This window comes from Cryptomeria japonica, chromosome 9 (genome assembly GCF_030272615.1).
Source record: "Cryptomeria japonica chromosome 9, Sugi_1.0, whole genome shotgun sequence".
Lineage (NCBI taxonomy): Eukaryota > Viridiplantae > Streptophyta > Pinopsida > Cupressales > Cupressaceae > Cryptomeria > Cryptomeria japonica.
This window is the reverse complement of record NC_081413.1, coordinates 515533248-515556659: the sequence shown is the minus strand read 5'-3', so window position 1 is coordinate 515556659 and position 23412 is coordinate 515533248. Positions and strand designations below refer to the sequence as shown.

Sequence of the window (23412 nt, the reverse complement as noted above, 5' to 3'; positions counted from 1 at the left end):
CTTCTAAAAAGATCTTCATACAAATTTTATTAATATCACTAAAATTCAAGATTCGTAACTAATTACAATTACTCTCAATCAATGGTAACAACAAATCAGCTTTTTATTTCTTGAACCTTAAAATTCTAAATCTTAAAATAATATCTTAAAATCATCTTGGAATTGTAATCCAAAAAGAAGGTATTTAACATGTCAAACTTATATAGCCCATAGTCGTTGTTTAGAGGAAGAGTTTATGATTTGTCACTTAGAAAAATAAGTTGTGGATTAAAACCCTAAAGATGATAAGTCCTTCAAATATTGGAATTGATAAACAATATAGAAGTATTAGATTTGTCAATTAGAAAAATAAGTTGTGGATTAAAACCCTAAAGATAATAAGTCCTTCAAATATTGGAATTGATAAACAATATAGAAGTATTAGATTTCACTTATTGTACATTACAATTCAAAAAATCAATAACCTAACAATCTCGCTTTTAACTTATTAAATGCAAATAAATGAAAGAAAATACATAAAAGTAGCCATCCCAAAAAACAAAAGAAAAAAACTTTGGGATTGTTCAAAAGAGGCATATAAAATAACAATCTGAGTAGCGTAGATCATAACATCATCTCAAACTTACTATTCAAAAATTCAAAAAAAAATATAATGCAACAAGTTTCATCTCTAAACACTCCTAAATTGCAGACCAAATGATCTTGCTTTATAGTTTAAATCCTTGAACTCTTTGCATTATCAATAACAAAGTGGTATTTAACATCTCCCTTCTCTAGCCTTTCCATTGTTATGTTGATAAAATCAAAAGATATATTTTCTATCTTGCATGAGATGTGTTTTACAAAGAAATCCATCATGTCCCATATTTCTTTAATTTCACCAATATAGCTATTGCAACAAATCTTTGACCTGAAAACATCAGGATTACAAATTTAATATATTTTCAACTTCAATTGAGTAACAAGAAAGTAAGAACTCACAATATGTAGATGAATTGCTTACCGTTATTAACACTAGGAGTTGGAATTACCATGAGTTTAGAAGAAAAATCAACTGCAACAAGTTTTCCAATAATTTTTAGCAAATTGAGTAATGGCAGCAAAGAATGACCAGCTGATACAATATCAATAATGTAATTTGAAGATTTAGTTGTCTCCTTCATTTGCTTTGCATCTTTGCTAATAAGGAGCTCATCAACCCACAAAACCTCTTTGGCTTCTTTTTCTTTGTTTGGGCATGTAATGATGATGGTCACATGTAGGGTAAAAGCTTTGTCAAATTTAACTGCCATGTGACCAAGATAGCTAAAACCCAATACGCCTAAATGATTTCCTTTCTCTATCATTCTAAAGTGTATCTTGCAGTTATAACTAGTTATGCCATGCATAACAGGGTGGCTGCATCAAATGATGGGCTTTCTAGCACCTTAATTGTAAATTCGGTCACATATCATAAATCCCACGACTTTGAAGAGGTTTGATTTTTAACCTATTATTTTCAATTAAATGTTTTAAAAGATGGGGTTATTAGTTTCAGTAAGTTAACTTGCTTCTAGATGCAAACCATTAAATATGAGTAACCTCCATAGGTGATAGAATCGTCCACATTTGTGTTGTTGTAGGTACAAATAACTCTATCACAATATTGCTCTACACATTTTTCACAACTGTTATATTTATGGCAGTTGCCCAACATGCACCCCACTCCATCCTCGCGCAAAAATTTCTTCAAATTCATTATGTGTTTATCAAAACCCATGAAGTCGCTTGACATATCTAGAGGGTCGTAAAGGCTCACATCCTATTGTGATCTCTCACTTTGTTGCCCCTCAATTTTGGACACTAATTCTTTACATCTTGATGCACAATTTTCACTACTTCATGCAGAGTTTGCACCTTTATTTCCACCTTATTATGGTTACTTTTCATCGCTTCACCCACACTTTCCACCCGTACATGCATAGTTTCCACCATTTTATGTACAATTTCCATTCTTTTATGGATAACTTCACTCCTTCACTCATAGGTTTTAGTTTAGCGAAGAGATAAACTTGTGCATTCAACATGATGTTCTAAAGTGTAGATGGACGTTGAATTAAGTGATTTTTGTTTTTATTGATAGAGGTTTTTACATTTGTATGTGAGTGTAATATGCCTCTTGGTGTAATAAAATTCATGACGCTAATATATATCAAATTTTTTTTAAAATAACATTCATACATATTAACAAATGACAAGATTTACTATATAAATCAATTAGAGCAAATATAAGGACCGTATTGCATTGATCAATTGATAATAAATTGAAGCCTTATTTATAAGATGGATATAAGGACCATATTGCATTGATCAATTGATAATACATTGAAACCTCATTTACAAGATAAATATACTTGCAAAAAATTGAATGTAATAAAACCTACAGCTTAGCAATAAAATCTAATAAAAATTTACTTTCAAATGAATAATCACTTTTTTCTCTTCTTAGGTGTGTGCATTTAACCCTTTGCTTATCATTATAAGTCTCTTCTTTTACTTGAAGTTTAAATATTTATTTACTGAAAATGACTTTTTGTATAAAGTCTCCAAACTTGTCATCATCTTGTTCTTCATGCTTCAATCTATTTTTTTTCCATTGTTGTAGAACCCATAATTTGTTCTCCCACCTCTTCAAAAGTAGTGACCCGAGTAAAATTAGTATTCTTGCACTTTGCATTGAACCATATATTTATAATCACATTCAAGGAAACTCTCACGACATCTTACACAATACCAATTACCATTTCCATTATTCTTCACCTTCTTTTTGCATTGCCTACCCTCAATCTTCAATGGACAAGTTGTGTAACAAAAATTGTCCACCATTATGAAAGACAAGGTAGGTCTTATCACAATCCAATTAGACTTATTAGATCTAATAAGTCCTTCATCCTTAAATTGTACCACAATTGTAGCCATTTCAACTTGTGCAACAAATGGTATTTCCTTTGTAAAAGAATGAAAAGTGAGGTTCTTCCCTATTGCATCAAACCAAGATCTCAACTATTGTGTCTTTGAAATATTTGGATTTATAAGAAGTTGGGTTGTGTTGATTGTTCCCATAGATATTCCACCAAAATCATTGATTTGTCTAACCTTGAAAACAAGAATAGGAAAAGTTCCTAAATCATATAGTCAAATTGGAGTTAGTGTCCTTCCTTTTTTGCAGAAACCACCCCACATGGTGAAGTCCACTATACATCCTGACATGTCTTTGACTTGGAGAGTTATTTTATGATTTTGTGTGGCATTCTTTCTGAATATTGTATTTATTGAATTGATTGATAAAATAACACCAATGATATCAACCATAGAATTGTTTGGCATGTCCCCAAGTTGACTTATTGGTCTAAAATTGAAGTGTTGATTCAATATCAAGCTATCCCCCTCTAAACATAATTGAACTATGGAATCACATTGTAAGAAAATTTCTCAATCATTCTTTAAATGGTCTAAATTCTTTTGTGTGGGTTTGAGTATACCTTTCGTTATTTTAAACACTCTTTTAGTTTCTATGCAATCACAAAATTGTTCTACAATAGCATTAAAATATGTAATTCTTATACTACCATCAAAATCAAGTAGTTCAAAACTAAAAACTTTCCCATCTCCTTTTGTGTCGTTGAACTGGTGAAGTCGAGTCTTTGTAGTAACTCTAGCATTTATTGTCTATCTACCCTGGGAAGGATTCAATGCTGCAATATGAATAACTCTTGTAGGAGCTTCATTTGTAGAATTTATACTTAGGTCATAAAAACATGGGCAAAATATTATTACATTTTGAACATGAATAAACAATTATTACTCGATTGCATGTTCTAACATCTTTGTCTCCAATAATTATTGAATAGATGCATGTTCTCATGTTTATGTATTTAACAAAAACCATTTACAAAATTCCACGTTCCTCTTAGAAATTCCTATAAATTCTTATTTTTATGTATTTAATGGAAATCATTTACAAAATTCCATGTTTCGCTAATAAATTCCTATAATATATATGCTTCCCTATGAGTAAAATTCAAAGTTAATGTTAGGTTAGAGTTATGTTTCATTTTATTTTAGGGTTCGAGTTAGGAATAGGGTTAGGTTTCATTTTGATTTAGGGTTCAGGTTAGGATTGGGGTCAGGGTTTAATTAGGTTCAAGTTTAGGGTTGCTTTTTATTGTTCCTCTGATAAATAATGGATGTTATTTAATGTTCCTCTTATAAATAATGATTGCTATTTTTTTGTGAGTTTTAAAAATAATAGTTTCTATTTATTGTTTCATAGATCTATTGTATTTTTTCTCCTAATATACTTATCATTATCATTGGAGAGAGATATAAAAGAAATTGTTAAATTATAGAAATATCAATAAAAAAACTTTAATTTGTTTTTAAGATCAATAATAAATAGAATGGTGAAGATAACAAAAGATTGTATACTATATTTATCATGTAAATAAAAATTTGAAAATTTGAAAAGATAACAAAACTATATTTGAGTTTTTATGTACAAGCAAATATAGTTAATAATATTTTATTATCATTATCAATCCATTTATCAATGTTCTTAAAAACAAGTTTAATAAATTTATTGTTTTTTTTATAATTTAACAACTATTACTTAGTATTAAAATGTCCTATTTTTTTGTCATTAGCTATGGCCAAAAAATCCACACTCGTGAAGAAATTCTTAGACCAACATTAATGGGCATGCGAAGCAAAGAACTGTGCACACACAAATTTAGTAAGGGTTCGAGATTTTTGTTGGAAAGAAAAATATATGATTCAGAGGACAAGGAAAGGAATCCTTTTTTTTCGTTTTTGTGATCTGACAACCCTTCGCCTTCTATAAATTAATCTCCACAATTTCTTTATAAATAATAGATAAAATCTACACAATGATGTTACCCTCTCGAGTCAATTTCTCAATCATGTGTATGGTGAAAGCAAAGACTTGGTGAAATATGGAGATGTATGAATCTCATGGCTCCAAATAAATCAAATAATGAATAGTTCATAAACAATCATAGCACTATTGATGCTACTAAGAGAATAAAAAACTAAAATGTCCATTTCCAATCCCATCCACCAAGGAATGGAAAAATTGTAAATAGAGAACTGAGTGTAGAGACTTTTTAAGGTAATTGTGGATTGAAGAGAAGATTGAATAGTCAAGAAATGAAAACACGCAACTGCAAAAGAATATATTACCACAAGAGATGTTGAACCCTCCTTCCATATCCCTCTAAAATAAAAAGTATCAAAATAAATCAATTTCAAGTTGACTTCTTCAAAATAACATATTTGTATGTTAATACCAAATTTATAGAAATTGTTGAAAGTTATAGGCATTGTTTCGACAAAAATCATAGATATTTACCTAAAATTCGAGCACATCATTTTGCTCAAAATAGCAATTAGAAAGCCCAAAATCATAGGCAAAAGAAAATTTAAAAAAATTAGTGATTTATTTGATTGTTACTGTCAGAGATGAGAAAAAGGCGTAGTTAATTTCCCATAATCGTGCAACCAAATAGCATCTAATACCATCAATTCTTGTAATTGATTCATACAAAAATAGGGTCATACCAATTTTATATCGCATTATGTGTCTCATTCTCTGTAGGTTTTGAAACAATGAAAGAGGAAATCAAAGAATTGATATGAAATATAGAGGAAATTATCAGTTAAGATTTGCATGCAATATTTTATTGCTAGTGCACAATTGGATAAGGAAAGATGTCATTTTTTATTAGATAAGTCTTATGATATATTTTCTTTTTCTTACACGAATAAGAAAGTTTGGTGCCACCTCTCGATGTTAAATAAGAATTGTCAAGTTAGGAATTTAATGGTGGATCCATAAAATTTCATTCAGTTAATGTGGATGCAACATCTCACATGTACATATGTGATTGGTTGAATGAGTGAAATAGTTGTTTGTTTGGATGGATAACTAATTTTGGGTTGGGACCACCCATCATCATGTGTGACATAATACTAATCTATGTTTTCCATGTTGTGTTGTGAGCAAGGAAATCACCACTCACAACGCCCATTCCCTCACATTTATCATGTGTCATTTACTATATCCCTTCTGATCAACCAAGTTAACTACATATCCCTTCCCATTTACTCATTTTTGATGGTGTCAAATTTTAAAGCATTTGAGCATTTAATGCTTCACAATCTCGCTTATCTTACTCACCCACACCCCACTGCCTACAAGCATCTTCTCAAGTGCTTGTCTCAATAGGCACCAATCCATGTTCATCACTGTTGTGTATTCATTTCAATAAGCATCAATGCATGCTCAACTTTGCACCATATTCTACACCTCTTCCACCAAAGCAATGCTTGTCAACGGTGGGTTATTGCTACTTCTTCCTCTCCACAACGATGGTGTTTGCTGGGGTGTATGAAGTTTTTTTCTTCCTTATTGAATTTTATGATATACATTTCTCTACTTCTCATTTGGCCCTATTGAATGCTTTTTCATTTAACATTTTTTGTAGTTTTGGCATAATGAAATAGATTCTATCGTTGCTTGGTTTGCTAGGTCATCATCAAGCCGTTTTTGACTTAGGTGAGGATTTATTTCCTCACTGGGACAATGAACCATAAGACCCTCTATTGTGGGTGCTTATTTAATTTGTGGTTTTGTAATTGCTTATTTACCTCTACTTTTTGTTTCCTAGCTTGAAGGTTGTTTTGTTTTTGGGGTGCTTCTTTAATGATGTTTTTATGAATTTTTTAGTTTATGGTTTTCTTCAATATTCTATGCCTTGAAGTTGAATGTGTGAGGGTTTTTGTTTCTTTAAATCTATGCAAAAAATGAATCTAAGGTGTTTATGAATAGTACCAAATTTTATGTTCATGAACACATTTAATATTAATGGGAACTATAATCTTTTGTTGGGGCGTCATTTTGACTTACTGGTCAAGGTTATTTAAGTTTGCAATTTTTTAAATTTGTCATGCAAATGGCATTTCAAAGGTTTATTTTTAGTTGATAATATTATCAAGTTTGTTCCTTTCAAATATTTTTGCAAATGGGATTTCAAAGATAAATCTAATTTAAGATTTTTTTTCTCATGCATGCAGGCTTGACCTCATGACAAAAGCATTTTTCAAAAATTATGGCAAGTTCCTTTGAATTTGCAATTTGAGTACATTCCTTGGTGTAGGGATTCTTGATTTTATTTTCACCCCTTTTAGGTCTTATGTTAAACATTTTTTTTTTCAAATTAAAAGTTTTAAATCTTGTGTGAACATACTTGACTACATGACAAACACATTTTTAAAACTTTATGACAAAATCCTTTTTCAAGGTGTGCACAACAATAAGACAATTACAACTATTGATTTTATCCTTATTAAGTGTGCAATTGTATATATGTAGTAGACCTCATTTGAACTTCTTTAACAAATAATGTCCATGTCAATAGACTTTTTGACTTGATTTTGTGTTACCACACATGCATGTCTATTAAAGGCACATCTTGAACTTTGGCCTTGCATCTCAAACACTTCAATAAAACTCCCTTTATAGTGTTGCACACTTCAACAAGCATTTGGATTTTTCAAACCAATTGCCACTTCCTTTCACTTAGGTGTGCACTTGATAAGGGAATTTTGACTTTTCTTTCTTAATACGAGTGCACCCTGGTCAATGTAAAGTTGTTTTGTTTATTTTTTTCATACAAATGCATACCTATCAATGTGATTTCAAACTTAAAATATAGTTTCCCTTTTCCCTTGGGAGGAGTACACTTGGCAATAAAATAATTATTCAAGCTTTGAGTGATCATTTTTCCTTGTCAAGTGTGCATCTCACAATGCCTTTTGAAAAATCAAATCATTCCTCTTTATATAGGTGGATACTTGTCAACTTGATTCTACCTTATCAAGGGCCCATTTGGTAGTGCAATTTTGACTTTGTTCTTTGAAAATAACTCTTCTTTACAAAGGTGAGCCTCTAACTTTCCTTAACCCAAGTGCACCCCTAACCTCATGTATTAGCCATTTCCTCGACAAAAACTAAATTTCTAATGGCAAAGAGGCATTACTTGGTTAGGAGTTCACTCAATATTTGGATTGCTCTTTGAATTTGAAATTCACTTTTTTTGTGATTAATTTTTGTTCTTTGCCTTGGTGAACTTTTTGTTAGCTCTTCATTTATTAATCCTTATTATTTAGCTTTTAGAGAGTGTTTTAAAGTTTGTTTGTTTTTTGTTTTTTTCTACATTTAAACATATAAAAAACATCATGAAACAACATAGACTTGTAGAGTCGTAAATTATCACCAGGCCAATATACATCTCATGTTTGTGTTCGTACTTTAGCGCATCTCCTTCTCATCTCCTATTTGGGTCCATCCAATGCCTTAACTCCAAATTTTATGCCACATACACTTGCCAATTGATCCTCTGGAGCTATGTCCTTCTCGTTGGGGCTAATTTGAGGTCCCTGATTAAGGAGGACCAAGGCGTTAGTGCCCTGGTACCCCTTAATGGGACCAATTTTTAAGGGGAGGATGTGACTTATCTCTTCGGTGGGAAATGAAATTGATGGCTCTATATGACCATAAGAGGTCAGCCTACTCAATAAACTGACCTAGGATCCCCTATATAAATAATTCGATCAACCTAATTTCATATCTAGCAATTTCATTCAAGTGATCGAGCATTCAAGCATTGAAACGTTCATCATCAAGCATTTCCAGAGATCTTTAAGGTTGCATTTCCTTCATTCAACCATTATGGAGAAAATTACATCATTCATATGCAAGAATGTGTGTGTGATTAGGGTTTTATCATGTTCATGCCATTTCATGCAACATATGTGATTACATTCAAGAAGCAAAGCATCATTATTAGTCATTACAAATCTAAGGTATATCTTTCCATTGTTTATTTCAATATTTGCAATATTTCATTCAAGGTTAATTCATAAACCGAGGCAAACCCCTATTCCCAACCTATTTGTCTTCTCTGCTATGTGCATGAACAGGTACGGAGCTGCGATCTTCAAAATTGGCTTTATTTACAATGATGAATTAATCCCTCATTAGAGTGTGAAAAGTGTGAAGGACTAGAGTGACTGTCACTACAGTCCTAACAAATCAAGAGCTCCTTCTAGGAACAGGTCTAGATACTCTTATAATCCTCAAATCCAGGTTCGTGGCTCGATCTGACGAGTGTAGCTCACTATTAACGCATAATTACTTCAATTACAACCCATTTGCCCTAATTTTAGCATCCTCGACAAATCAATTCAACTCAATGGAAAGAAGAGGCTCATTCAATATGTCTTGTAGTTAGATCAGAATTTAGATCTATTAGGTTTCGATCTATCTAATTCCTATCTTTCCCTAATGTGATGGTCCCTGAGTAAAAATTATCGATTTTTATCCTCCTTATGCTGGAAACCCTAATATTTTCACCATTACATTTTGGTGAGCCAGACTCCTTACACCCTTATTTCTGTTTTATGTTCTCAGATCTGAGTGTTTGTGCAATTTAAAATTCAAATTTATAATTATAATTTTAATTTACAACTGAATTTCAAAAATTTAGAGGTTAACTTCAAAAACCCTAATTTTCAAATTCTAAAATTGAGCTTGTGGGTTGTCTAATTTGGATAAATTATTTTAGATTTGATTTAAAAAGATTTTAAATTTCAAATTTTCATTCATAGATCTTGTTTTAATCAAATTACATATATTTAGAGGTTTAATTCATAAAAAAAAAAATTATTTTAGTTAATTGGATTTATGGGTTGCATAATTCATCACTTTAATTTTTAAATATGATTTTAAACATTAATAATGACACTTAATAAATCTGATTTATTTTATATTTCACATATGATTACTTTTCCTTTCACTTACATTTGTCATAATCATTTGTTGGATAGTAGCTTCTTTCATTTCACATTACTTATTTTCATTCATAACACTTTGGCATATTGCATTTTTAGAATCTCCAAATTGCTTCCTTTCAATCAATTAGATCTCAAAGCTTTTATTTATAGTGCATGCTTCTTTATTGACATATTTTTAGGAGAATGCATTGCATATTTAGATGATATTAAAGCTTTTGTAGTTCCAATCCTAGAGATGCTAATGGAAAACCTAATACTTGTACCTATCCTCGGGTATCTAATGTGAATGAAGAACAAGTTAATACTCCTATCAATGATCTCTCTAATGGAGTTGAAGAGAAACATGGTAGCATCTTCTTCTCATAAACATACCCTAGCGCAAGGGGGGCAAATCAAAATATTGGTGTTTTTATCTCTCTAGGTCCTCCTTATTCTCCTAAAGCCTATCTCAGTCATCAAAACATATATAGAGAAGGTGATGTTAAGAATTTTGTTCATGATCTATCTCCCAACATAACATTAAGAAAATTTGAGGCCTTAGATGACAAGGATCTTCCTTCCCAATCTACCAAAGAGGATATGCATGATGATAGAAAGGAAAATCCTCCTCCACAAGATATTCCTTTTTCATCTACTTGTCCCTTTATTCCTTCCAAACACACTTAGACTACATATTTCAAATAAATTATTATAATGTTCCCCCTCCTTTCCAATTAAGAGATTCTTATAGGAGTGGCTTTAACATAATATCAAAATAAGGTTTTAGAGGACAAGGACTTGAAAAAAATTGAACAAGGAATTAGATTCCCTATAAACCCTTCTACACAAGCTAGCATAGAAGGCCTAGGACATTGTTATAATTCTTTTATGGATGATCTCATCAGGATTCAAGACTCCAAGGATCATCTTGCAAGAGAAAAAACTTATCGTTCATCTAAAAGTGCTTCTTCTTCAAAAACTCCTTTCTGCTCATATCACCAAACTAATGATCACACTACCAATGATTGTCCTGATTTTCGAAATGGAATGCAAGGACTCATTGATAGATGCATAGTTAAAATCATAGATGACAATCCTTCTTCTAACAATCCTTGTCTTACATCATAAGAGACAAGACCTAATCCTATTGATGATCAAGAAAGAATAGCAACTAGAATCTTTTGAAAATTAAAGTATAATAAGAATGTTGTTTTTCCTTTTGTAAAGTTAAGCAAAAAGCATAAAGAAGGTAGTGAGAATTGTATTTTTCATCATGGTGGTTCTCATTCTCTTGGAAAATGTAAGCATTTAAGGAATTTGTTCAAGAACAATTTGATAGGGATCGAATAGATCTTTCAACTGATATTGCTCTCTTTCTTGGTGAGAAAGTAGTACCTTAGCACTCTTCTCACCCTCAGTGTTGCTCCTCACCCTATGACACTAGTGGTTAACTTAATTTGGGTCTCTTTTTTATAAGAGGTGATGATTTTTCAATACCAAACATCTTGGGGCAGCAACATGGTTCATTCTTGCCTCTATACTTGGGGGGTAAGCATCTTATCCTTTTCCTTTTTCTCTATCTAAAGTGTCGTTGTTCCCTTTAAGGATTACATTTTTCATGTTTTGATATCCTTTCTTGCGTGGAATGGTATGTCTTTTATGATTAATCTATTTCTTTAAGCAGAATATGTGATCTTTCATCCTAGTTCTCTCTTTTTCCCTTTGAAGATTAGCTCTTCTTTAGAGTTGCATTTAACATATATACATGTCTTTACTTACATTGGATATTTATATTGATAAACTTATAAGGCACTGAGAGTGGGGGTGAATCAGGGCAAGCAAAAATCTTAAGAATCTGATTACACCTCTTAACAAATTTAAAATCAATGTGCATGCAAGGAAAATAATCACATAAGCAAACACTACATAAAACATGCCAACCACAACACAATGATTTATATGTGGAAACCCAAAAGGAAAAAACCACAGTGGGAGTCAGTACCCACAAGATTCACTATCTATAGAATAGAAATCGTTGACTGATTAAGGTCTTGCAAATATGCCTAATTAGGAGCAGGCCCTGTTAGGAGTCACCCGGTGAAGGGATTTGATATGATGAGCCCTATTAGGAGTTGTATGCCTGGAATGTGGTATCAACCTGTAAGAGGAGAAAACAATTCAAACACACACATGAAACAATGCATTAGAGTTAGAAATCAATCAAAACAAGTTAAATGAATCTAAACTCTTTAAAATTGTTCCATGTTCCTCTATCTCCAAGGATCTTCAAGATTCAAGGTGGCTCTCAGCTTGGAAGAGCACTTGATTCTTTAAGATGACAACCTAAAGAACGAGATTTAAATGATTCTAAGATCTAAATGGAATGTGATGCTCTGCGAAATGGACAAGTGTTAGATTAAAACCTGTGGTCGTATAACACACAAAAACAACAAGAAACAAGGATCAAAGTTAGTGCTAGTCAACCAAAAACTAATCTAATCAGGCATATCAAAAGAGTCACTAAAAACATGCTAAAGTATTTAACTAGGGAAACAAATATCACAAGGCATCTCCAAATGCCTTCTAACATGCTCTTAGCTCTTTCTCCTTTGTTCCTCTCCTCTCCAAGTTCCAAATTAGTGTAGCTCTCAATAGCTTTTTGCACTATGGATGCTTTATGGAGGTTCAAGATTGTGGATGATTAACTATGCTATGCAAGTGTAAAACAAACTAATTAGATATATTATGAAATGAACTAAGATTTATTTTAGTCCAAAATGACAATATATGTGATTTATGCTAGATGCTCTCTCTAAAATTCACTATAGATTAAATGCATACAAGTTTTTAGGATCATGGCTATGAATGCTAAATGTTTGAGGATTTGAAAATGAGGAATATGAGCTCTATTTATAGGTAAAATGGAGCAATGGATGGTTGAGATTGAGTAATCTCAACAAGGGTCGGGATTGAATGATATTCAATCCATGTGAGGACTTTCAACCCAATCCCAGGACGACAAGTGTCAATGTGAGATATGTTGAGAGGAGAGGGAATAAGCATTAAATGCTTGACATGACCTGAAGGTTAACTTGGGAGTTAAAGTCAAGGTTGGGTTGAGTGAATAAATTCTTTATACAAAGAATAAAGTTTTTATCCAATGGACAAACTCTTGTGCAAAGGTAAAAGGGATAACCATAGTCAAAGCAATAAATGCTTGAGGAGACACATGAGTCACATGAGGGTTGAGTTAGGGGTTAACCATAAATGATCATGTAAGAGCCATAAGTGGTTTGGAAGACTTTAGAGGTTAAATTGTTGAACACACAAAGCATTAAATGTTTTTCAAAGACTTTGAAGTCTTTGAGAAGTGACTCCAAGTTGCTTAGGAACGTGACAATAATTAGGGGGTGGATTAGGTTAATTAGGAAGGGTTTAGAAGAATCTAGAAGGGGGTTTAGGAATGCAAGTGGGTTTGGTGGGTGAGGGAAAATAGGATTTTAATTAAAATAAAATTAATTTATTTCAACTTGTGGTTGCAACTTGCATTTGTAGGAAAATGCAAGTGGGGGGGAATAATGATTTAAATAAATATTTTATTTCATTTATTTAAAAGAGGAAAGATGATTAAATTAAATAAATACTATTTATTCATTTAATTGAGTGTGAATTTGGTTGAATAAATTAATTAAAATAAATTGAATAATTTATTTAATTAATAGGAGAATGTTTGAAGATGAATTAATTAAATATTAATTTAATTAACTGATGGCTAGTGGATTTTTAATCAAGTAAATAGCAAATATTTATTTAATCAAATAGACGGATTTATGTGACTACAGAATGCAACCAAGATCCTAGTGATGATTTAGATATGAAACTAGATGATGATAGGATGCAAGATATTGATATGAAGCTTAAACTAGTATGAAAATGATACCAAGATGAAGCTAACATGATATATCTAAGTTTGTAATGCCATCAAAATGATCTAAAATGCTATTCTATCAAAGAGAGATAATATGCTTAATCTTATGAGACTATAAGTTTGATGCACAAAGACTTGATTATATTTAAAATGAAGAATGAGAGCTCTATTTATAGGGAAAATAGGGCAATGGATGGTCAAGGTTGGATAATCTTAACAAGGGTCGGGATTGAAAGTTAATCAATCCATGTTTACAATTCTCACCAATGAAATTGTGACAATTGTCAACAAGAGACTGCTTGAGAGGAGATGTAAGAGGCATTAAATGCTTGAGGAGACATGAAGGTTAACTTAGGAGGTAAGGTTATGGTTAAGTTGGGGTTATCCATTGGATAGAGGTTTTACCTAAGGGGTAAACTCTTGTGCAAGGGTTAATAGGATAACCAAGGTTAAACCCATGAATTCTTGATGAGACTCTTGGGTTAGATGAGGGTTGAGTTAGAAAGAAATTCTCTAATCATGCAAGAAGGTTGAGTTAACCATTAATGGTTAGGAAGACTTTGAGGGTTAACTTGTTGAGGACATAAAGCCTTTAATGCATTTCAAAGACTTTGGAGGCTTTGAGAAGTGACTTCTCTTTACTTAGGAATGTGACAATAATTAGGAGATGAATTAGGCTAAATTGGAAGTGATTGGAAGAATCTAGAAGGGGTTTAGGAGGCAAGTGGGAGATGTAGGAAAATGCAAGTGGGGGGATTTTTAAATAAATTTAGATTTATTTAAATGCAAAAGAGATTTTAATTAAATGTAGATTTAATTAAAATGGGAAAGGGGATAAATTGATATTTTTAATAAAATGTGAATTTAATTAAAATGGCTAGAAGAGGGGGAGTGTTTAATAAATGTGAATTTAATTAAATGGCTTAGAAGAATATGGGTACTCATTAAATCTTAATTTAATTAATTGGAAGAATTAAGAATAATTAAATGAAAAAAATTCACTTAATTCATTGTGCAACTTTTAGGTGTCTACAAGAGCAACCTCGCAAGAGGATTTAAACTAAGATATTGAGCTACCCTGTTAGGGGATTTACATATTAAGGCCTGTCAGGACCTACCCAATTAAGGGATTTTTTTGTTGTAACTGTTAGGATAACAACAATTCAATGATCTTCATATAACACTTTTGTGTCTGATAAGATTCGCTTCAGTTCCTCCAAAACTTCAACAACACATCAATACATAGATTCACTAATCACCACACAATCATAATCTTAATATTTGCCTTCAATCTCATACATGCATTCATAACTCATCGCACTTTTTATAGACATCAACTTAGTTGGCTCATAACCTTGGAACAATTTCCCAAGTTCAATGAATCTAGACAAACTAACATTACACGCTGAACTTATGTCAGCCACCGACATAACAAACCAAAAATAAAATAAAACTATACTGGTTTACCGATCTTAGTGACTTTATCACTACCGGTTAAGTGTTCTTCCAAATAACCTGCTCTATATATCAAATCTTGATCATCCTGTTAAATTTGCTAATGCAGTTGTGAATATAGCACCAAATACTTGTCTCCATCACTCTTACAAAACCGCATCATCCAACTCTTCATCAATCACCTATATCAGTTGCTTGAATGCAACTTTGTTCCAATTAACTAGCTGAGGACTTATTTGTCAGTTTACTATAAAACTGTCTTCTCTATCGGTTAAGCTTTACCGGTTGGCTTACAAGACATATGTGACTATAAAAACATAGTTGCCATCAATGACAACATAAAACAAGTCACCAATCAATTCTTTACATAAAGACATCAACATCAAGCCAACAATCTCCCCCTTTGGCATTGATGGCAACACTTAAGATTTTTTTTTGTCTAAGTGTGCAATACAAAAATTGACTCAATTCATGACACATACTCCCGCTTAGCAATTATTGTTGGCTTGATGATGATTGTAATGATTAACTTCATCATATGTTGTCATTGATGAAACACATACACACACATTTGTTCATATTGTTTATCGGTGTGACTTCAAAGTTGTTTATATTACAACTGGTATACTAGAGGTTTATATCTAACCGGTACATGGTGACAACTAGTGATTATACATAATTCGACATCAACATGAAGATCCAGTGGAGATTATCAAAGGAGCATCAAAGGATAAATGATTTATATGTTTAACTTTAACCGATATTGATTGTTCCAACTGGTATTCATTGATTATGTGATGAGTTATCAGTAGTCATGATGAGTTATCCTTACCGACAATTTTTGGTGGTATTTTTGTGATGTGTTATGATTGTTTGACTAGACATAATGCACCTAAGTAATTGTGATATGATTTCTAGAGGCCGACATGAAATCTAAATGTCTATATATTGACATCACAATGAATTATTTTCCATGAGCGAAGGAGATATGTTATGTGCGTAGAAGAGGATCTATACAAGCAAGTTGTGCTACTACTAGATCACACCACCTATTGTTTTCTAATCACTGCAACAGTAAAATCCCCTAATCGGGTAAGCTCTAACAAGCTTCATTATACAAATCCTCTAACCAGGTGACCCATTAGTTTGGATTCAGAAATCCTCCACCGAGGTTACTCCTTACAGGGTACTACCTTTTACAAGGTACTACCTTTTAACTAAGCTTTGGGATCTTTGACAGGATTCACTCCTAGCAGAGCACTTTGTAGACCTTAACCGATCAGTTATCTATTACTGCAGATAATTAACTTGTGTGTCCCATCTCACCATGTTTTTTTACCTATTTGGGTTTTCCACGTATAGGCACTTGTGTTATGGTGGATGTTTTACTTATTGTGGATGTTGTTATATCATTTTGGATTACATGCATATTATTTAACAAACTTGTTAAGTATTTCTACCGATCAGTGTTTAAAGTAGTTTTTTTTTGTGTCACTGATTCACCGCTTGAGTGCTTTACAAGTCCATCAATTGCATGCTCTTACAAAAATTTAAACCATTACAAGACTCATACTACTACTCCTTAACAAAATTTTGACTGACTCTTTTCAACAACTGCTCCCCCTTTGACAACAATGACAAAGGACAGTAAATGCATGAAAAGATAAATACATTTACATCAAAATTGCATAGCATATATAAATATAGGAGTTCAAAATATTTTTACAATGCAATTTTAGAAAAAGCATTACTAAAATGAGATTTCAATTGCTTCACATCGTTATGCCAGGTCTCCAAAATAATGTCAGTTATCTCCACATGTGTCCTCATCTTCCCAGCAAGCTCCTCCATGGAATCTATAGTGCTCATCTTTGGGGTAGCAAGGATAGCTTCTGACTCTTTATATCCTCTTTGCAAGATCTCAACCTTTGGTATCAACTATGTTTGTAGTTCCTGTAGGGATGTTGTTCTCTTTACTTGTTCATTTTCATAAGCTTTCAGCTTATGTTGAAGTTCAACAACCGACCGTCCATAGTATATTGCAGAATCATTCAGGGGCTTAAATGAATCACTTAGAACTTCAAGTTCTTTTTCTACTTCTTCCTTCTTCTTTACCAAATCATCATAAAATAAAGAAAAATTTTCCACAGTAGAAAGATTCTTACCACCAGTCTCCAATGCTTCCATCAAGTGGTCGTTATTAATAGTTAAAGAAACTTTAGCTTTATCTATATCTTTCATTATTTTCTCTATCCTTTGCTTCTTATACTCCTTTTCTACACAAACATATGTCGCATCCTCAAATGATTTCATCTATTCGCCTGCATCATTAACCAATTGACCTAGCTTATCAATTGGTGTAGCAATATTGTTTGTATCAGTCTCCAGTAATAAGCTTGACAAAATTTCAACTGCATATTTGATTGTCTCAGATTCTTTCTATTGTTCCCTCATTCTCTTCTTCTTTGCTCTAGATTGCATTGCAGTGGCAATCTTCATTAATTTTGTAGAACTCAACATATCCATATTAATGGGTCCTTGTATACTCAATGCATCATTGTCCTTATCATCATCTATTTTCTTCTTAGAAGTAAAGGATAGAGGTGTCACTTTAGGTTCAGATTTCTTTGTTTTCTTCTCTTTTTCCTTTTTCTGCTCTTCAAGTTTATCCTCTGTCTTTTCTTCTTCCTTATTCTTTTCACTATCATTTACTGGTGGCAGATGAGTACCAACTTTCTGTGTATGTACTGGCGGCTCTTCAGAACTCTTGTTTTCTTTCTCTTTCTTCTCTTCATGTCCCTGTTGTTGTTCAGACATTTGCACATCATCAAATTGCACATTTACATTATCAGTTGCATCAACATCATTAGTATTGGTGTCATCATTAGCAATGACAACTATCTTTGCCTGTGTGTTGACTGGTTGATCATCTACCAGTTGGTCTCCCATTACAATTTCATCAGGTTGAAAGTCACTAATATCAACATTGTCCAGAATATCTTCTGTCTCAAACTTCTCTAGTTTCTCTTCCTCATAAGGAATCAAACCCAGTAATCTCTTCAATATCAGCTCAGTTTCCATGTGAACTAATTGGGTCTCACAAATTAACAATCTTGTCAACCTTTTCTTTGATCTTAAAGATGATTTAGCCTTTACAAGAATTTCATCTATCTCATCTCTTGTAGCTTTAGGTTGCAGATTTTTAAGAATATATTCAATAAATTCTCTATCATGTTTCATAGCAGGCTACCATCTTGCATCAATCTTATCATACAAATAATTTGGAATACGCCCTTGCAATTCAATTAGGTCTTTACTATATTTATTCATCATAAAAACAATTGCATCTTCTATCTGCCTTTGTCCATCCTCACTAAACTTATCATACAGTTTATCCAAGCCCTTGAGAATTCCATATTCCTTGTAAACATCTTTTCAAAAACTGTAAACTTAGTTACTGGTTTCTTGATGGATTTGAAAATAGACACTCCTACAACCTTTGACTTTTCACCACTAGCTCTCAAAGCTTTCTTTTCACCTTCTGATTCAGTTTCTTCTTGATCAGCTGTCAGTCTCTTTTCTTTCTCTTTTTTCCTCTTCCTATAATCTTCTTTCACCTTGGGTGCTTTAGGTGCAGGGTGGTCAACGATTTTGCCTTTTCTCTTGAATCATATCTTGGAAGGCTTCTCCTTTTTAGCTGTAGCAGGTATTTCTTTCTTAATCGTTGCATCTTCACTTCTTGTTTTCATACCAATGGAGGTACCAGTTGGGGCACTAGATGCTCCTGCTTGTTGTGTTACATGTCTTGCTCTCGCTTCTACAATGGCTTCCTTTGTAAAAGCTTGTTGTTCAACAAATACCTCCACTTCCTTTCTCACTTTCTTAGCAATTATCGGTCTACTTAATTCAAAGTGCACCTATAAAGATTTATCCTTGTAGGTGCCAAATATTTCTGCAGTTGTATCTACCAGTTGAGTTAACAAGTGATCTGCATATGCCACCAAAAGATATGCCTTGACTTCATAACCCATAGACATCACCCAAGTTGTCCTGGGATCAACTGCCTCCATCATATAGGTATCTATATCAACCATGAAACAAATTGTATTCTCATGTTTCTTGACAATACTCTTTGGTAACCTTTCTCTTGCATGCATCTTCTTCTGAAAATCTATAAAATAACCCCAAACAATCTTATCAAAACCATTACCCAACATTCTAATGTTGTTCTTCATCTGTAATAGTGTTGGTGTGTCATTAGACCACTGAACATCACCAATACCGGGAAAACAGTTCTAAAAGTAGAAAAATAAACCAATGATCAACTGTCCAAATTTAAACTTCAACATCTTATCCTTCTCGATGGACTCAAGATTCAACATTAGTTGACTTCGCAATGCCTCAGACAAATCATAATCAACATCTTCCTTTATCATCTAGTATGTGGTATGAATGGTTGGAGTAGGGATGTTGTTCATCCTGCTAGAATGATATATCCGGTAACCAATAACCATTGAAGCATATTTAACTATCAGATCATTAATATTATTCACTGTCATTGCTCTTCCATCCCATCTTGAATTAGTCAGCCTTTCAACGTCATTCTTAGGAACGGATCTCAATACTGGAACCTCACCGGCGGCACAAAGTCTGGTTACTGCATGAATAGCTTCTTTTGTAATTTTATGTGGTCTGTTGAGCCACATAAATTGGTCGTGAATCCTGCTAAGAACATATCTAACATGTTCACCATCAAAATCATCAATGGAATTTAGTGCATGGTGAAAACCTTTCTCGATAACCTTCTTAAATTGTTCCTTTAACACTCTCTTCTCACCACATAGTAATTTATATTGGTAAAAGATTGCAGAAATACCAAGGTCCTTCAATTTGCAATGATAAAAAGATCTAACATCTTCTACACGTAACACTCCATAGGGAACTCTGGATAGGGCTCCAGGGGGATCAGTTTCAACAGACTTAAACAAGTGCCTTTTAAATTTAGGATGAGGTCTGTCTGTAACATCTACTAGATGCAGGGTATCCATTCTCAAAGATTTAGACTTCAGATACAAAAAATAGGATTTGTCAGATAAACAACTTTTACTGCTTTCACAACTAGGGTTTCAACACTGACAATGTTTACTCGTCGATTGATAATCGTGGATCATTTCAAATCTCCTCAAATATCTTTCAATCTGGTTAGATGCTACAAACACAAAATTTTCTTTGCTCTTCTCGCTCTCTGAGTGCTCACAAGAATCCAAAGTGACAAATGGCATTCACAAAGTTCTTTTTATTTTCCCACTATCTTTTGCATTAAATGTTATTACAGGTAAAACCCTAATATATCTTTTAACATACTACCAGTTCTCTTAACAAATCAAACCTACCAGTTTGATCATAAAATCACTTCTCAATATCATAATGCATCAAAGTATGTAGATTGAACTTACCTCATGGTCCTTCAGGGGGTTCTGAAATAGATCTAACATTAAGCTCCCCCTAAGCTTTTTTAACAGCTTAGTTTGTCGGTGAAGGGTTCTCCACACTAAGTGAAGAGTTAGGATCTTCAAATGGTTTCTCATCATCCTTCTTTTTCCAAATTTTGTTCATTTTAGCTCTGGTCACCTCCACAACAATTCTTATCTTCCCTTTTCATTCATTAGATTGATTTATCGGTTGATTCATCTTTGCTCTACAAAACTTTGCAATATGTCTCGGTTGATGACAATGATAACAAACCATACCAGATGCTCTCCAAGGTCCAACATTGCCTCTACTAGTCCTTATGTAGTTCATAGCTACATGACCATAGTTATGACAGATTGTGCAAACCACATTCATCCTCTTTTCCATCTCATAAGGGCTAGACCAGTTAGCATAGGGTCTCCGCCAATTAGGAATTCTTTGGTCATTAAAGATTCTTGGCCAACCACCACCAGAGCTCTGACTCATGTGAGGTGCTGGAATATTTGCTCCATACCTACACTCAACAGCTCTATGCCCATGCATATTGCAAGTGTAACAATATCCATTAAAAGTTCTAGGCTTATATCCTTGATATGAATTAGGTCTATAACCATTAGTAACATTAGATTTGGCTTTGCAAACATTAGCAGTATGTACTGGCTTATGACAATTGAAACATATAGGTTTATAAGGTTTCTTACCAGTGGATTTCTAAATTTTAGGTGCAGATTTACCTTCTTCCATGTTGTCCTTTGTATCGGAAGACTCACCTTTCTCAAATGTAGTATAACCCAATCTAGTTGTGTCACCGTTCATCCTTTGTGATTGAATCTGTTCATCAAGCACGGTAGAACTTCTGTTGAACTTAGCAAGTTTTTCATTAGCATCAACAAGTTCCTTTGTAAGATATTCGTTCCTTTTCATAAGGGTCTCTCTAAGAGACATTACCATATCCAATTCTGCCTTTATTTCTTCTTTTTCTTCTTTTTCCTCATGCCAATGAGCATACAGGGTATCGACTTCCTAATTCAACTTAAAGATCTCATGTTCTTTCTCTTTGATCTTGTCTTTTGTTGACCTCCTTGCTTCAAGTTCTTGACTCATTCTGATGGTTAGGGCTTCTATCTCTCTCCTCAAGTTAGCCTTCTCATCATTCAGTTTCTCCACTTTATCAACCAATGCATCTATGTTTGCTTCATCAGAAGAACTGCTTTCAGAAACCTCGAACAATTATTCAGTTAGCTCTTTTCTCTTAGCAAGAGAAGCTTTATACTTGCCTCTCAATGTTTCTAGGGCTTCCTCAGTTTTTGCAAGTTTATTAGACATCTCTCTGTAACTCACATCCCCCATGATAGCCTTAGGGATCTTTCCCAAGTGATTAAGCCTCAAGGAAGTTTGGCTTTGATACCAATTGATAAACTTATAAGGCACTAAGAGGGGGGGTGTGAATCAGTGCAACCAAAAACCTTAAGAATCTGATTACACCTCTTAACAAATTTAAAATCAATAGGCATGCAAGGAAAATAATCACATAAGCAAACACTACATAAAACATGCCAACCATAACACAATGATTTATACGTGGAAACCCAAAAGGGAAAAACCACGGTGGGAGTTAGTACCCACAAGATTCACTATTTGCATAATAGAAATCTCTGACCGGTTAAGGTCTTACAAATATGCTCGGTTAGGAGCAATGACATTTGTTTGTATTAGTTTCTTGAGTGTTGACTCAATGGGTTCTCCAAATGGTGTGTAATTTCTTCTAGGTGTATTTGTTAGGCCCAATATGGAAAGCTAATGTACTGAGAGGGGAGGGGTGAATCAATACTTCAAATCCTTTTTTCAACAATAACTTTACTGTAATGCATAAACCAAAAACTGTTGTAACATAACATAAAGCTAAAACAAATAAATAACAATCATACATGATTCGCTCCATAACACATATATTTTGGTTACACAGAAACTCTTGGTTAGAGAGAAAAACTGTTGTGGGGATGGCACCCACAACTTCACTACTGCAATAATAAAGGGTGCTCGGTTAGAGCTACATGTTTAGCTATTTCTGATAGCTTACCCTGTTAGGAGTATCAAGATTGTTAGATCTACCTTGCTAAAGGATTTTACAACACTTATTCTAAATGTTGCACCTGGTTAAAGGTTTTACAATTTATAGACTTTGTTAGAGTCTTTTACCCTGTTAAAGGTTTCTCTTACAACTCAAAATATTACAATAAAATATTTACAAATATCTGCAACTTTACATCTGAAATGTTATAGCAGATTCTATGTGCTCAAAATGAGATGACCTTGCTTATAGAATACCTCGGTAATCCATAAAATAACTTAGTAAACCCTTATGTTTACTTTGTTCCTTGACTGTTCTCTGAAATCCTTCTCGGTGACCTCTGTGTCTCTGACAGTCACAATACTCAGTGCTTCCTTATCTATTACACATGTCTTGCTTCATACACCTCTCTTTTTTTTATCTGATCCCAATTCATGCTTTATAAATAGATCTCTTATGTCAGTGATCTGGTTCATTGCTTCGATCTTACAAACATGATTTATCGAATGAATAACCATACAAAATATCTCATTGGATAGATGACCTCAAGATCATACAAAATCTTTAAGGTGCAATTTCTTAAGTGATAATGATT

General features: G+C 33.1%; 1 pseudogene; it reads right to left on the bottom strand.

Moving 5' to 3' along the window:
* Positions 1 to 714: 714 nt before the first annotated feature.
* Positions 715 to 18355, bottom strand: LOC131066874 (probable mannitol dehydrogenase; annotated as a pseudogene).
* Positions 18356 to 23412: the final 5057 nt, after the last annotated feature.